At 43.2% G+C, this 14,526-nt stretch overlaps 1 pseudogene; it reads left to right on the top strand.

Moving 5' to 3' along the window:
- The first annotated feature begins 6,500 nt into the window (after positions 1-6,500).
- On the top strand, positions 6,501-8,379 carry LOC130027005 (cationic amino acid transporter 3-like; annotated as a pseudogene).
- Positions 8,380-14,526: the final 6,147 nt, after the last annotated feature.

Below are 14,526 nucleotides of genomic sequence, written 5' to 3'. Positions count from 1 at the left end.
TTTGTCCCCTATACAAGTAAATATCAGATTTTTCTTGTACTGTCCCTTTTTTGATAGCCAAGGCATTTGTTTTTCTAACATGTTCTTGTAAAGAGTCTAGTGGGATATTCCTGTAGTGAGAGAGTTATCATGCCTGTGAATTCTAAGTCTTCCAATAGTCTTTGTTGTTCAAACAAATCTTGCCTGCATTTTCTAGTCATTGATTTTCTTAATGGAATACTATCGTCTTGGACACATGCTCCCACCAGACCTATCGCTAAGTCAGACTCAGACAATTAACATGCAGCCCATCACCATCGATGTTCTCTTTCTTGGATTATCCTTACAGATGGCATATTTTTGATAGCATGATCCTATATCTCTATATCACCTTGAAACAACATGTAATTTCTTAAGAACTCTACACCATCCTTCCTGTTCTTCTCTCCCTAAATGTCTCAGATTATCTGTCATTAAAGAGGATGTAGCATTGTAGCACTGTCCTCCCGTTGTTCATTGATTTGCTCAAGCAGGCCCAGTAATGGCTCCATTGTAAGACTTGTTGTTACTGTGTTTCACATAACAACACGTGATGGGTAGATTGCCAGGGTTTGCTGTGTGAGCAAGATATTCTCGGTTGCTTGCCAGGCTCTCCCAGGAATCAAATCCTGGTCAGCCGGGTCGCCCGGTGAAAGGGAAATGCCCTACCCACTGTGCAATCACTCCAGCCCATTAAAAAGGATAGCTGTCAAAATTCTTGGGGGGAAAGAATGAAAGTAAACTTCCACTTGATTTTTGAGTTGGTTTATCCATAACTTTAAGAGAGAATTTTTTTATTGTTTTCCAAAAGACAGCTTCTCAAGGTTGAAATTCTGCCAGCTAACTCCTTAAGATCTCGCATCTCTTCTTCAGCCTATCTTTGGGCACAAGTCACTGTTTTAAATCTAATGACGGTTGAAACATCTCTAAATTCTATCTTCCCAGTTGTCTGGCCAAAATCATGAGTCATCCTCAAGTCTTTCACATCTCTCAGCCAACCAGTCAAGGAATCCTCTTGGTTCTATCTTCTACACTTAGCAGCTGACCACTCTTCATAGCCACCTACTCCAAGCTACTTTTAACCTCCTGAATTTCTGCAAAAGCCTCCCTAAATCTTTATTCAGCATCAAAGACCTCTCACTGACCCTAAAGGGTCAATACAACATGGCCCCTTATTATATCTCTAAACCCGTCTCCTAATATTCTCCCTCTTCTACCACTTCAGAGGTCTCCTTGTTTCTCATAAAATATATCAGATAAGTTATTGCTATCTGTTGTTTACACTGGTTGTTACCCAACTTGTATTATTAACTGATATCATACCTCACTCCTTTACCCCCTCCCAATCTTTATTCTAATGTCATCTTCTCAACAAACTCCACCTTGACCAAGACCAGCCCTTCCAGCCCAGGAAGTTCTTATCCCTCTTACATTGATAGATTTTCTTTTCCATAGCATTTATCACTCTCTAACACACTAATGCATTTACTATCTGATTCTCCTACCAAAATACAAAATTCACAGAGAAAATCTTTTTATCTTCTCTGTTCAAGGATAGGTTTCTAATATCTGACACATAAAAGACACTTGAAAAAATCTACAATGAATGAAGAAAACTTATTTTACCTTCTGTATCTGTGCAATTTGAGCTTTGAAATATTGCTCTAATGCATGTCTATCCCAAGAATATTTCATATTTTCACTAGGGAATCTCTGCTCTAGTAAATCAGGCATTCTTGGTTTTTATTCCTTCACTGTTGCTGTTCAGATAGAAGGAGGAAGCTTTATTTTTTTTTCAGATAATTCCAGTCCCCACCAGACTTCCAGAAAACCTCATTCCAGTAACAGAATAACCCAGACAGAGGCCTTTTGAGTGGCAACCTTAACCTTACTATCTGCAAACCCCATTGTGTGTTTACTGCAAGGGAAGAATATGACCTACTCTGTTTATCTGAAGGGTAATTTTTAAAAAATGTAAAGATGAGAAAGATCACTCAACAAGCTGTGTGCACGCTATGCATGCAGAAGGCCGTGGTTCAATCCACATTACATGGTCCCTTGAGCAATGTCAGGAATGACCTTTGAGCAGCCATGAGCACCACCAAGTCGAACGGAAAAATCATAACATCTCTATGATTCAGCCACAACTTGAACCCTAGAAGTGTCACAACATGCTGTAACTAAGAGAGTAAACACATATGCAAGTGAGAACTAATATTCCCATGGTCAAGAAAATAAAACCCAGAAGCTTAGTTCCCCCATGACTTGCCACTTGGTCCATCTCACATTAGAAAGATCCTGATCCTTCCCACAGTAGAAGGATCATGTCTCGAAACTGCCTGACTCTGCCTTCTATGACTCATCACTGAAATCCTTCTTCCTATGAGAATATAGGGAATCTGCTTGCTTTTTAGCAGTTGAAGTCACCTCTGAAGATTTGTCTTAGATAGGGGCAAGTCAGGCCAGGACAGGGATGAACCCAGGACAGGTACCTCTGGATACTCCACCAAACTCATCACTAAGAGACTGTAGTCTGAGAGATCCACCAACCACAGAGACAAGCAGGATGGTCTGTGGCTACCTCTCCATATGCAGATATGTCAGGAAACACAAGACAACATTTCTCCTCTCCTTCAGAAGAGTACAAGAGAGATGGAGTTGATTTCTTTAAGCCTACATTTCACATCTTCATGCTACACTTTCCCTTTTATTCCCTATGTATGCAATTATTTTTTTTTTTGCTTTTGGGTCACACCCAGCAATGCACAGTGTCACTCCTGGCTCTGCACTCAGGAATTACCCCCTGACAGTTCTCAGGGGACCATAAGAGATGCTGGGAATTGAACCCGGGTCAGCCGTGTGCAAGGCAAACACCCTACCCGCTTTACTATCGCTCCAGCCCTGCAATTACTTTTTAATGTCTTGACACTCAAACTTTCAACAATATTAGGCCAGGGAAACACATCCAGTTGAGTCATCACCATAATTCCAGAGACTGCACAGTCCCTGGCATATATAGGCCCCATCATCAATATTTGATACCTCAACAGTGTAGAGCAGTGACTTTCATTCTTTTTATACCTTGTAGACTGGTATAACTAGGAGAAATACTTCCTAGACCACAAAGGCAGAAATTCCTGTGCAGTCTGTGGACAAGAAGTTAAAAACCAGTGGCTTAAAACAAATACATGTCATTGCATCAAAAGAACTGAAAAATGCAGTTTTATGATATATATGTTAATGAATCAGTGATATACACATTCACTAAGTTGTTCATGATTGAATTTCAGTCATATAATATTCTAACACCTGCTCCTTCACCAGTGTACTTCTCCAACCACCTATGGTCCCAGTTTCCCTCCTGCCTCCCACCCCCATCCCACCACCTGCCACTATGGCAGGCACTTTTATTCTCCCTCTCTCCCTCTCCTCCTCTCTCTCTCTCCTTCTCTCTCTCCTGATCCCCCTTCCCCTCTTCCTCCTCTGCCTTTCTCTCACAAAAGGTCATCAGGTTTACCTTTACCTGTGGCCCCTACACACTATTGTGGCAATCTTTGAACCATTGACCTGTCCCTTCCTGGATCCTGTTTACCCTCACCTTGGATATTAGTATGTATGTATAGAAATATTATATATAGCACAGCGGGTAGGGCATCTGCCTTGCACGCAGCCAACATGGCCGACCGGAGTTCGATTCCTCCGCCCCTCTCAGAGAGCCCGGCAAGCTACCGAGAGTATTCGATATGCCAGACACAGTAAAACAAAGTCTCCAGTGGAGACGTTACTGGGCCCGCTCGAGCAAATCGATGATCAACGGGAGGGCCTTTTACTTTTACTTATTCATATTATATAAAATATATTTTATATCTCACAAATAAATGCAGTCATTCTATACCTGTCCATCTTCTTTGGACTCATTTCCCTCAGCATGTTACTCTCCATGTCCATCCATTTATAAGCAAATATCATGACTTCATTCTCTCAGCTCAAATAATGCAGCTTCTTGAAAGTGGTTTCTATAGTTTATTATTTTATTACTTGGAGGCGTTAGTGAATAATTTTTATGGTAGCTTCCTTCCTTTGTGTCTGGAGACAGAAGCCTGGGCTGGAGAGTGGTAGGTGGACAGTTAATAAAAGAAATGACTGAATAGAGTGAAGCAACCAAGCGTTTTCTTGCTGATAATTGTATCATTTCTAGATATTCCTAACTAACAATCTAGGATTCGTTCGTGCAAGGAAAAACTATATTTAAAATTATCCCCAATATACCTCCCACTATGCTCTCACATCTTTTCCAAAGTAAAACTCCACTTCTCTTTCCCCATGAAGCATGTGCACTTTCTGAGTCATAAAAACAGATTTTTGTCACTGGTCAAGATTTTTGTCACTTGACTAAGGCTTTATATTTTCTCAGGTGTGCCATAGGTTAGGCTATGTTCTTTAATATAAAATGTGAGTGTTTCCAAAGAACTTCATGGGGCAAGGTGCACAAAGCAGTACAATGAGATGAAGCTTACTTCAGTGTGTCACTTACTACCATGGAACAAATATTTTAGAAAATACGTGTGTCAGACATTATCCAGCAAATATTTTAGAAAATACAAGTGTCTTGGACTTTATTTTATTTTTGAGCCATACCAAATAGAGCTCTAGGCTTACTCTTGTCAGACTCAGAGGACCGTATAGGGAATCAGGGATGGAACCCAGAGAGCCATGTACAAGACAATGTCCCACCCACTGTACTATCACTCTGACCCCCACACAGTGTTTTTTTCCCTTTATTTTTTATTTATTTTTTTTTACAGTTGTAGATTTACAATTTTTTGTGCTTGGGTTTCGATTATACAATGATCAGATACCCATCCCTCCACCAGTGCCCATTTTCCACCACCATGGATAATATCACCCCACCCCCATCCCCCCATCCCCCCCGTCTCTGTGGCAGAGCAATCCCCTGTGTTCTCTCTCTCCTTTTGGGTGTTGTGGTCTGCAAAAGAGGCATTGAGTGGCAAACATGTTCAGTCCATAGTCTACTTTCGACATGCATCTCCCCTCCTGGGAGGATCCTCCAAACATCCTTTATTTGGTGCTCCCTTCTCTATCTGAGCTGCCCTTTCCTCTAGGATACCCGGCTGGCCTCTAAGTTATGGAGTAATCCTCCTGGTGCTGATCTCAGCTATTCTTGGGTATTAATCTCATACTTTGTTACTTTATATCCCCCAGATGAATGCAATCTTTCTATGTCTATCCCTCTCTTTCTGACTCATTTCGCTTAGCATGATACTTTCCATATTGTACCACTTGTATGTAAATTTCATGACTTCATCTTTTCTAACAGCTACATAGTACTCCATTGTGTAGATGTACCAAAGTTTCTTTAACCAGTCATCTGTTCTTGGGCATTCAGGTTTCTTCCAGTTTCTGGCTATTGTAAAGAGTGCTGCAATGAACAAACAAGTGCAGATGTCACTTCGACTATACATTTTTGCCTCTCTGGGATATATTCCCAGGAGTGGTATTACTGGGTCAAATGGGAGCTCAATTTCTAATTTTTTGAGAATCGTCCATACTGTTTTCCAGAAGGGCTGAACCAGTGGACATTCCCACCAACAGTGAAGGAGTGTCCCTTTCTCACCACATCCACGCCAGCATCGGTTGCTTTTGTTCTTTTGAATGTGGGCCAGTCTCTGAGGTGTGAGATGGTATCTCATTGTGGTTTTGATCTGCATCTCCCTGATGATTAATGATGTAGAGCATTTTCTCATGTGCTTTTTTGCCATTCGGATTTCTTCTTTGAGAAAGTTTCTGTTCATTTCATTGCCCCATTTTTGGACGGGGTTGGATGTTTTCTTCTTGAGGAGTTTAACCAGTATTGACCCCCACACAGTGTTTTTAATATTTGTTTTTAGAGAAAGAATTTTTAAACATTGTGTATGTGTGTGTGTGTGTGTGTGTGCGTGTGTGGTTTGTGTTCATGAATACACAATAGGGCCTCTCTGCTAAGAACGTCTCCATGGCTTGGGTAGAAAGCTCTAAAACTGGAAGACTGTATGGGCAATAATCTCAACTGAACCTTGTGTGGGTAAGAGTAAATCTATATTTGGTATTTTGTTTCTTCAAAGTGGAGTTCATGTCCACCACAAATACAGTCTTGTTCTCGTTCATCCTGAAGACTATTTCTACCAGTCTACTGACATGTGCCTCTGTTCTTGATCTTTATTTAATCACCAGGTTGCCCAGTAACCACTCCTCTAGTGCTGAGTAACTACCATCTCCTTGTTGTCTTTATCAATTTTAGCATTTATTCCCTTTGAACTTTACAAAAGTCCTCCTCAGCAAGGTCCACAGTGTTTTAAAGTTCATTTCTGATCATACTGCCTTGCCTTAAGAAAACCCACTCCAGGGATAATGAGCTCCATTGAAGGAAGGTCTTTTTTCTTGTTTTTCACCAGATCTTAACATCCTCTTCAATTCCTGCCCGAATGCCGTGGCAGGCACTCAGCAGATTTGGTCGAAGACTGGTAGGCAGACGCAAACTGGAGTCAGGCTTGGCTGAGACTCACCTTGCCAGATGCCTGAGCACTCTGGATTTGGTTGCCTTGGGTGTGGGCAGCACATTGGGTTCAGGCGTGCATGTTTTGGCTGGTGAGGTTCCAAAGATAAAGCAGGACCATGCATTGTGATCTGCTTTTTGGTAGCTGCCCTATCTTCTATGCTGGCTGCACTGTGCTAAGCAGAGTTTGGTGCCTGCTAGTGCCTAGAGTGCCTTCCCCACTCTAGTTCTGCGTATCTCTACAGTTATGTTATGTCACTGTGGGCCTTTACCACTGGTTGAGACCTCATCCTTTCCTACGTCATAGGTACAGCCAAAGTGGCCAAGGCCTGGAGTTCAGCTTTTGATAATTTGATTGGCAACCACATATCTCGGGCCCTGCAGGGAGCATCTCACTTAATGCACCCCAAGTCCTTGCAAAATATCCAAACTTCTTTGCCCTGGGCCTTGTGTTGCTATTCACTGGATTGCTTGCTCTGGGGGTTAGGGAGTCGGCCCTGGTTACCAAAGTTTTCACAGTGGTGAACCTTTTGGTTTTTGGTTTCATCATTATCCCTGGCATCATCAAAGGAGACTTGAACAACTGGACGCTCACAGAAGAGGACTGTGAAGTGGCTAAGGCTGGACTCAATGACACTGATAGCTTGGGAACTTTGGGCTCTGGAGGATTTCTACCTTTTGGCTTCGAGGGGCTTCTCTGAGGAATAGTAACCTGTTTCTATGCATTTGTTGGTTTCGACTGTATTGCTACTACTGGGGAAGAGGCCCAGAATTCTCAGCGTTCCATCCCCATGGCATTGTGATTTCACTGTCAGTCTGCTTTTTTCATATATGTTGGTGTCTCATCAGCACTCACGCTCATGATGCCATACTACCTGCTTCAACCGGAGAGCCCCCTGCCTGCAGCATTTATCTATGTTGGGTGGTCCTCTGCCTGATACATTGTGGCTATTGACTTGCTTTGTGCACTTTCTACTAGTCTCTTGGGCTCTATGTTCCCTATGCCTCGAGTGATCTATGCAATGGCATAATATGGCCTCCTGTTTAGTGCCCTTGCCAGATCCATCCACACTGGTACACGCACCCCCATTGTGGCCACTATTGTCTTTGGCATTCTCACAACACTCATGGCATTCCTCTTTGAACTAATAGGTCCTGTGGACCTGATGTCAATTGGGACCCTGCTTGGTTACTCTCTGGTAGCTATTTGTGTTCTTATCCTCAGATATCAGCCTGACCAGGAGATGAAGAATGGAGAAGATGATACAGAGTCACAGGATGAGAACCTATGTGAAGCAGAGAAGCTGACCCTGGAAGCACTATTTTGTCCACTCAACTCCACTCCTACTTCCACTCTCTGGCCAAGTTGTCTATGTTTGTTCCTCACTGCTTGCTCTAGTGCTGACTATGCTTGGCCTTGTGCTGGCGCAGTGGTCAGCTCCGCTGCTTTCTGGAGACCCAATATGGATTGTAGTGATGGTGCTGCTACTGATGCTCATTACTGGGTTCACTGGAGTCATCTACAGACAGTCACAGAACTCTACTCCCCTGCACTTTAAGGTACCTGCCTTGCCTTTCCTCCCAGTAGTGAGCATGTTTGTGAATATTTACCTTATGATGTAGATGACAACTGGTACCCGGGCCTGATTTGTGATCTGGATGCTAATTGGTTATGCTATCTACTTCGGCTGTGGGATGCAGCACAGCCTTGACGAGGGCAAGAGTGACCAACCCCCTCTCAATTTAAGGTCCCGAACAATAGACCTTGATCTCAAAAGTCTCTGAACACACTTAATTTGACATCACTATATGGGGGATGCTGTCTGATCCCTCTGCATAATAAAGAGCATTCCTTACCCCATGGTGAGCTAGGCCTTCCCTATTGGGAAGACACTATTAAAACTCTGTACTTATTGTAGAGTGAAGGATATATCTGTTTCTTGCTGTTTCTCATGTACTTTTTTTTCTTATGCTTTCTAATTGTGCCTGTAGCAGCTCAGTGACTTTCAAAACTTACTATTAAAGGAAATTTAAAAAAATAAAAGAAATCCCACTCCAGGACTAGAGATATACTATGTAGTCTAAGGCCTTATCATGGTCAATTCATATTCAATCCCTGAGATCATATATGGCCCCTGAGGAATGATCCCTGAGAACAGGAGTAAGTCCTGAATGACATAGGATGTGGCAAAAAAAAAAAAAAAGATTGTGTGGGAGGGAGGGATGAAATATGACATAGGATGTGGCAAAAAAAAAAAAAGATTGTGTGGGAGGGAGGGATGAAATCCCATTCTCTCTCTAACCATATCTATGCTCATAATTCCAGACCTCTCTACCTTAGCCCAATTTTGGCACCTCCCCTTGAACGTGGGCATCTCAAGCTAGCAGGATCCAATTTAACAACTCACTGTCTTCCCCAAATCTATTTGCTCTCCTGTTCTTCCTTACCCAAACCCAGAAGCTTGGTTGGTCTGTAGCTAATATCAGATCCACGGTCACGGTCATGGTCCTCCCGTTGTTCATTGATTTTGCTCGAGCGGGCCCAGTAATGTCTCCATCGTGAGACTTGTTGTTACTGTGTTTGGCATATCGAGTACGTCACAGGTAGCTTGCCAGGCTCTGCCGTGCGGGCGAGATACTCTCGGCAGCTTGCTGGGCTCTCCGAGAGGGGCGGAGGAATCGAACTCGGGTCGGCCATGTTGGCTGCATGCAAGGCAAACGCCCTACCTGCTATCGCTCACAGTGGTAGGGCGTTTGCCTTGCACGCAGCCAACATCAGATCCACATCTTCAAAATATTTCTCAGTCCACTTGCACCTTCTTTGATCCTATTAATTCCGGCTTTTAGAGTTCCTCCTTAGACTTGTTGCAAGTCTTTTAATTTATCTCTTATCTTTACAGTTTTACATGTGAGCTGCTGCCATTGACAAAGATATTAACGATCAAATTGTTTTTTGTACCCTTTACATAAATTCTTTCTCTGAGTCGCCAGTGTCTGTGACATAAAGGTCAAGGTCACTTGAAGACCATCTGATATCCTGATTTGAACCCTGATCACCTTCTGCTCATTACCTATTCCCACCTTAGAATCTATCTTTCAACAATTTATAGCTGCTTTTAGTTCCCAAAGCAGATGTAACCAGTAAGAATTTGCTTTCATGACACTCTTGAGAAACATCACATTTCATTCTTTTTTTTTATTTTCAGAATAAAATTGAAACTGCTCTAGGCTTCCTTTCCCAGTGTTGCCAGAAATTCTAAACCTAATCCTCAGTCCTTTTTCACCACTGAGTTCTGTCAAAATTGAACACACAAAGAGACCCTGCTCAGGTCTCTGGAGTTGCCTGATTGCTACTTTTCCTCCTGCTTTTTAACACCTTTGTCAAGTCTACCAAAGGCCAGGTACACCTGCTTACCCCCAAAGGAAAATAATAGCAGCATGTTCTTATGCTGTGCTTACTGTGGCCTGAGACTGTTCTAAGAATTTTGCATATATTCACTTGTAATATTCTTCAGAGAAATTTTAGGAAGAATTCTTCATTTATGAGGTGGGGTGGGTCAGAGAATTTAGGATGTTCTGGTTGCGCTCAGGGGCTATGAATGACTCTGGAATCAGGCACCTGTGGCTTGGCTTGGGGAACCATGCCATGATGGGATTGAACAGGGATTAGCTACAGGTAAAACAAATCCTTTCCTTCCATATCTCACCAGCCCTGGATACTATTTTTATCAGCCACATTTTGCAGGTGGGAAAAGTATGAGAGTTGTTAGAGCCTGAAAGATGCACATATCTTGCTTGTGTCCAACTCCTGTTTGATCCCAGGCACTGCATGGTTCCCCAAGCATCAAAGGATGACGTTTTGGAGGGCCCTGAGCACCACTGGGGTGGCCCAGGAAATCCCTGGCACCTCAGTGCTACAGTATTGGGCCCTTGCATTGAGCTGGGTCCCCTGAGCATATCTGGGAGGCTCCCTAAAGGGCACAAAAAGAAATTTCTCTACAGCTCATGGTGGCTGGGATTTGGGGCCTAAAACTCTTAATTCCTGCTCATAATTCTTTCACAGAGCAGCCCTCTGGGCCTAAAAAGTTGCATTGTTCCCCATGGTTTCTTTACTACCCCCAGGAAAACATGTACCCTCCCTTCCTGTGTGATAATGTGATACCTTTATAATCTTTCTTCTATTATTGCTACTGAATCACCTGTGAGCTACAGTTACAAAACTTTTAAGTTTGCATTTCAGTCATATAATGATCGAACACCCATCCCTCCACCAGTGTATATTTTCCACCACCAATGTTCTTGGTATCCCTCCCTCCCCCCATCTCATTCCTCCCCCTGCCTCTACAGCAGACAATTGCCCTCTTACTTGCCATATCCACCACCCCTGCAGTGTGACAAGATCCATGCATGGTGGAAGGACATTCAAGGAATGTTTCTTCCTGGAACAAGAGAACGACCTCTCGCCACCCCCCCAATTCTTTAATCAATGTATTTATATATATGCATTATGATTGATCTGTATATTTTAGCCCTGAAAGTTACAGAAAAATGATAATTGGAGATTTTTCCCTTGAAAAATATGTGATATGATATATAAACTAGATGGGCCTGTGAAGAAACCTATGAATGGCTTACAGAAATGTGAATTAACATTTACACAAACACCTAAAATATGTGTTAGGCACCCAGAAAGGGGAAGATAAAATAGAAACTAAAATGCCCCGTATGAGCCCCAAATTAGGAGGAGTGTAATGCTCACCATAATGCTAAATATATAACACATTGAACCTTTGGCAAAAAATAAGGCACAGCATGCTATTGTGGTGTTTGTTAAACATAAAACGAAAGATTGATCTTATAAGGCAAATTAGAACCTGGAATCATTGGTGGAAAAAGAGTTGGTTACAGTTTAACAAGAAAGAATGAAAGGACCTGGATATCCTGAAAGCCTTAAAAAGCATCCTAGGATCACTGTATCACTGTCATCCCATTGCTCATGATTTACTCAAGAGGGTGCCAGTAATGTCTCCATTCGTCCCAGCTCTAAGATTTTAGCAGCCTCTCCTTACTCATCTTTCCCAATGCTGCCATATTGGAGGCTCTTTCAAAGGCAGGGGAATGAGACCCATTATTGTTACTGTTTTTGGCATACAAATACCTCATGGGTAGCTTGCCAGGCTCTGCCATGCTGGCGAGATACTCTCGGTATCTTGCCGGGCTCTCGAGAGGCATATATATTTCCCTTTTTTATTTGTTACCAGGTGAGAAGGCCAAGAAGTCAGATAGTTAGGTGAGAAGGTCGTTATCAGAAGGTCGTCAGAAGGTTACACGGTCACAGGATTAGAAGTGGTCAGAAGAAGAAGAGACCAGTGACTGAAGAAGAAGGTAACAGTAGCAGACTAGAGAGCAGGAGACAGAGAGAGTAACAAAGAGAGAAGGTTACAAAGTTATGAGGTGAGAAGTTTATATTGATTACGAGTTTAGAAGATTGGGAGAAGTCAGATGATTACAAAGCCAGCACTGACGGAAGACAGAGAAAAGAGCACAACGGCACACATAGAAGCAGAGCACAAAGGAAGAAGATAGAAAGAATGCACAGCAACAAAGAGAAGACAACAAGAAGACGAGGAGGAAAACTGAGATTTCGGAGACTTTAAGGTTCTCAAGGAGACTAGAATGATGGAATATCCTTCGCCTGTTGTCCCGAAAGAGCCTGGAGAGGCCATTCCCAGCCTGCACGTGGGCCTGCCTTTGCCACAACCCACTGTTTCTCATTTCTTATGTATATAAGACACTCCACTCTGGGCTATTTTAACTCAGGGCATCCCAGAGTGGGGCAGGTGAGAACCCTCCCAGGGACCCAGCCCCAGCAGCCAATCTCCACTACCTAACCTCCGCCATACTCCAGGTCACTTTTCAGACACATCATAAGACACCTCCTGCCCATTTTTCATAATTACCATGCCATATTTGATGGGGTTCAGACAGTAGGCAACAAAATCATAGAGAGAAATATATATGCCTCTCAGAGATACCGGCAAGCTACTGAGAGTATCCCACCTGCACGGCAGAGCCTGGCAAGCTCCCCATGGTGTATTTGATATGCCAAAAACTGTAATGATAACAGCTCTCATTCCCCTGAGCCTGAAAGAGCTTCCAATATGGTAGCATTGGGAAAGACGAGTAAGGAGAGGCTGCTAAAATATCAGGCCGGAAGGAATAGAGACATTACAGATGCCCACTCGAGTAAATTGACGAACAATGGTATGACCGTGATACAGTGATGATTTGTTGTCTACTGTCTGAACCCCATCAAATATGGTGTGGTAGTATTGTTCACTGTAGCACTGTCCTCCCATTTGCCCATTGATTTGCTCAAGCGGGCACCAGTAATATCTCCATTGTGAGGCTTGTTGTTACTGTTTTTGGCTTATCAAATACGCCACGGGGAGCTTGCCAGGCTCTATGTGTGGGTGGAATACTCTCGGTAGCTTGCAGGGCTCTCTGAGAGGGACAGAATCAAACCTGGGTTGGTCACGTGCAAGGCAAACACCCAACCTGCTGTGCTATTGCTCCAGCCTATGGTGTGGTAATTATGGAAAATGGGTAGGGAGTGTCTTATGATGTGTCCAGGAATATGTTCACTCATATGTGAGGCTCTGCCTAAGCATGTGAAAAGCAGCCTAGAGCGTGGCAGCAGTTGGGTAGTGGAGGTTGGCTGTCAGGGTTGGGTTCCTTGGTGCAGGGAGGGCTCTCACCCGACCCCTCTGGGGCGCCCCAAGTGAAAACAGCCTGGTGTGGAGACTGGTGGCATATTATGGGGGCCTTGTTTTATGCTCCCTTCCATGAGAAGCAGCTGTGAGTTCTGAAGGGTGGCCGATGAGATTATCTGGCATCGTCAGGAGGTGACATATGGGTATAATCCCTGAGTCACCTGAGACTGGGGGAAACAGGCAAAGGATCTCTGCTCCGGGGTCCCGTTGGGCCCAGAGTCCAAGGTCACAAAGTTCCGCATTACCTGGGTTCTATGGGATTTCACTCATGCCAACCTCCACTACCCAACCGCTGCCACACTCCAGGCCACTTTCCACAAGCTCAAGCAAAGCCTCATTCATGAGTGAAGTCCTAGGATATGGAATGAAAAATATTATTCAAAATATAATTAGGTATAAATCAATGTCTGATGAACCCTTTGTGCTAAGCTGATGCAATTTATGAGTTGTATTTGTGAATCCTGCATGCTATGCTTGAGAAACTTATTTTAATTCTGTGCAACCATAGCAAGTGAGACATAAAACTTCTTGCCTAATCTCCTGCTGTAATAAAGTCATAAGTTAAATACATACATAGAAAGTGAATATAAATATAGGCACAGAATGGAATAAAGCAGATATCTCCTTCAATACCTGAAAAAGTTTGTTCGTGTTCTCTCGCTGATTCTACCAGTCCATCTTCAGGGGTCCTGAAACTTTGCCTCAGCTGGACTGTGGCACTTAACTCTCTCTCTACTTATGATTATTATGATTTTCAATACAGATAATGAGAAACCATCAACTTTGGTCCTTTATCTACTTTCAGCACACATATTCCATCCCAAGCAATCCCTCCAACCATCACTGACTTAGTGATCCCTTCTCTCTTCCAGCTTCATTCTCCCCCCGTTCATAAGGCAGGCTACCAACTATGGAGCAATCTTCCTGTCCCTTGTCTCTACTGTCCTTGGGTGTTAGTCTCATATTGTGTTATTTTGTATTTCACAAATTAGTGCAGTCATTCTATGTCTGTCCCTCTCTTTCTGATTCATTTCACTTAGCATGATACTCTCCATGACCACCTACTTACAAGCAAATAATCTTATAGTGCAGGAAATATCCTGTCCTTATCTTTGTGTCAACTCTAAGTAGCTAGTTAACCCCTCTGAGCATCTTGGATCTCTGCATCCTGTGCTCCCTTTA

The sequence above is a fragment of the Sorex fumeus genome, unplaced genomic scaffold (genome assembly GCF_029834395.1).
Source record: "Sorex fumeus unplaced genomic scaffold, SorFum_2.1 ptg000003l, whole genome shotgun sequence".
Classification (NCBI taxonomy): Eukaryota; Metazoa; Chordata; class Mammalia; order Eulipotyphla; family Soricidae; genus Sorex; species Sorex fumeus.
The sequence above is the reverse complement of the archived record's forward strand: the minus strand, read 5'-3'. Positions and strand labels throughout refer to the sequence as shown.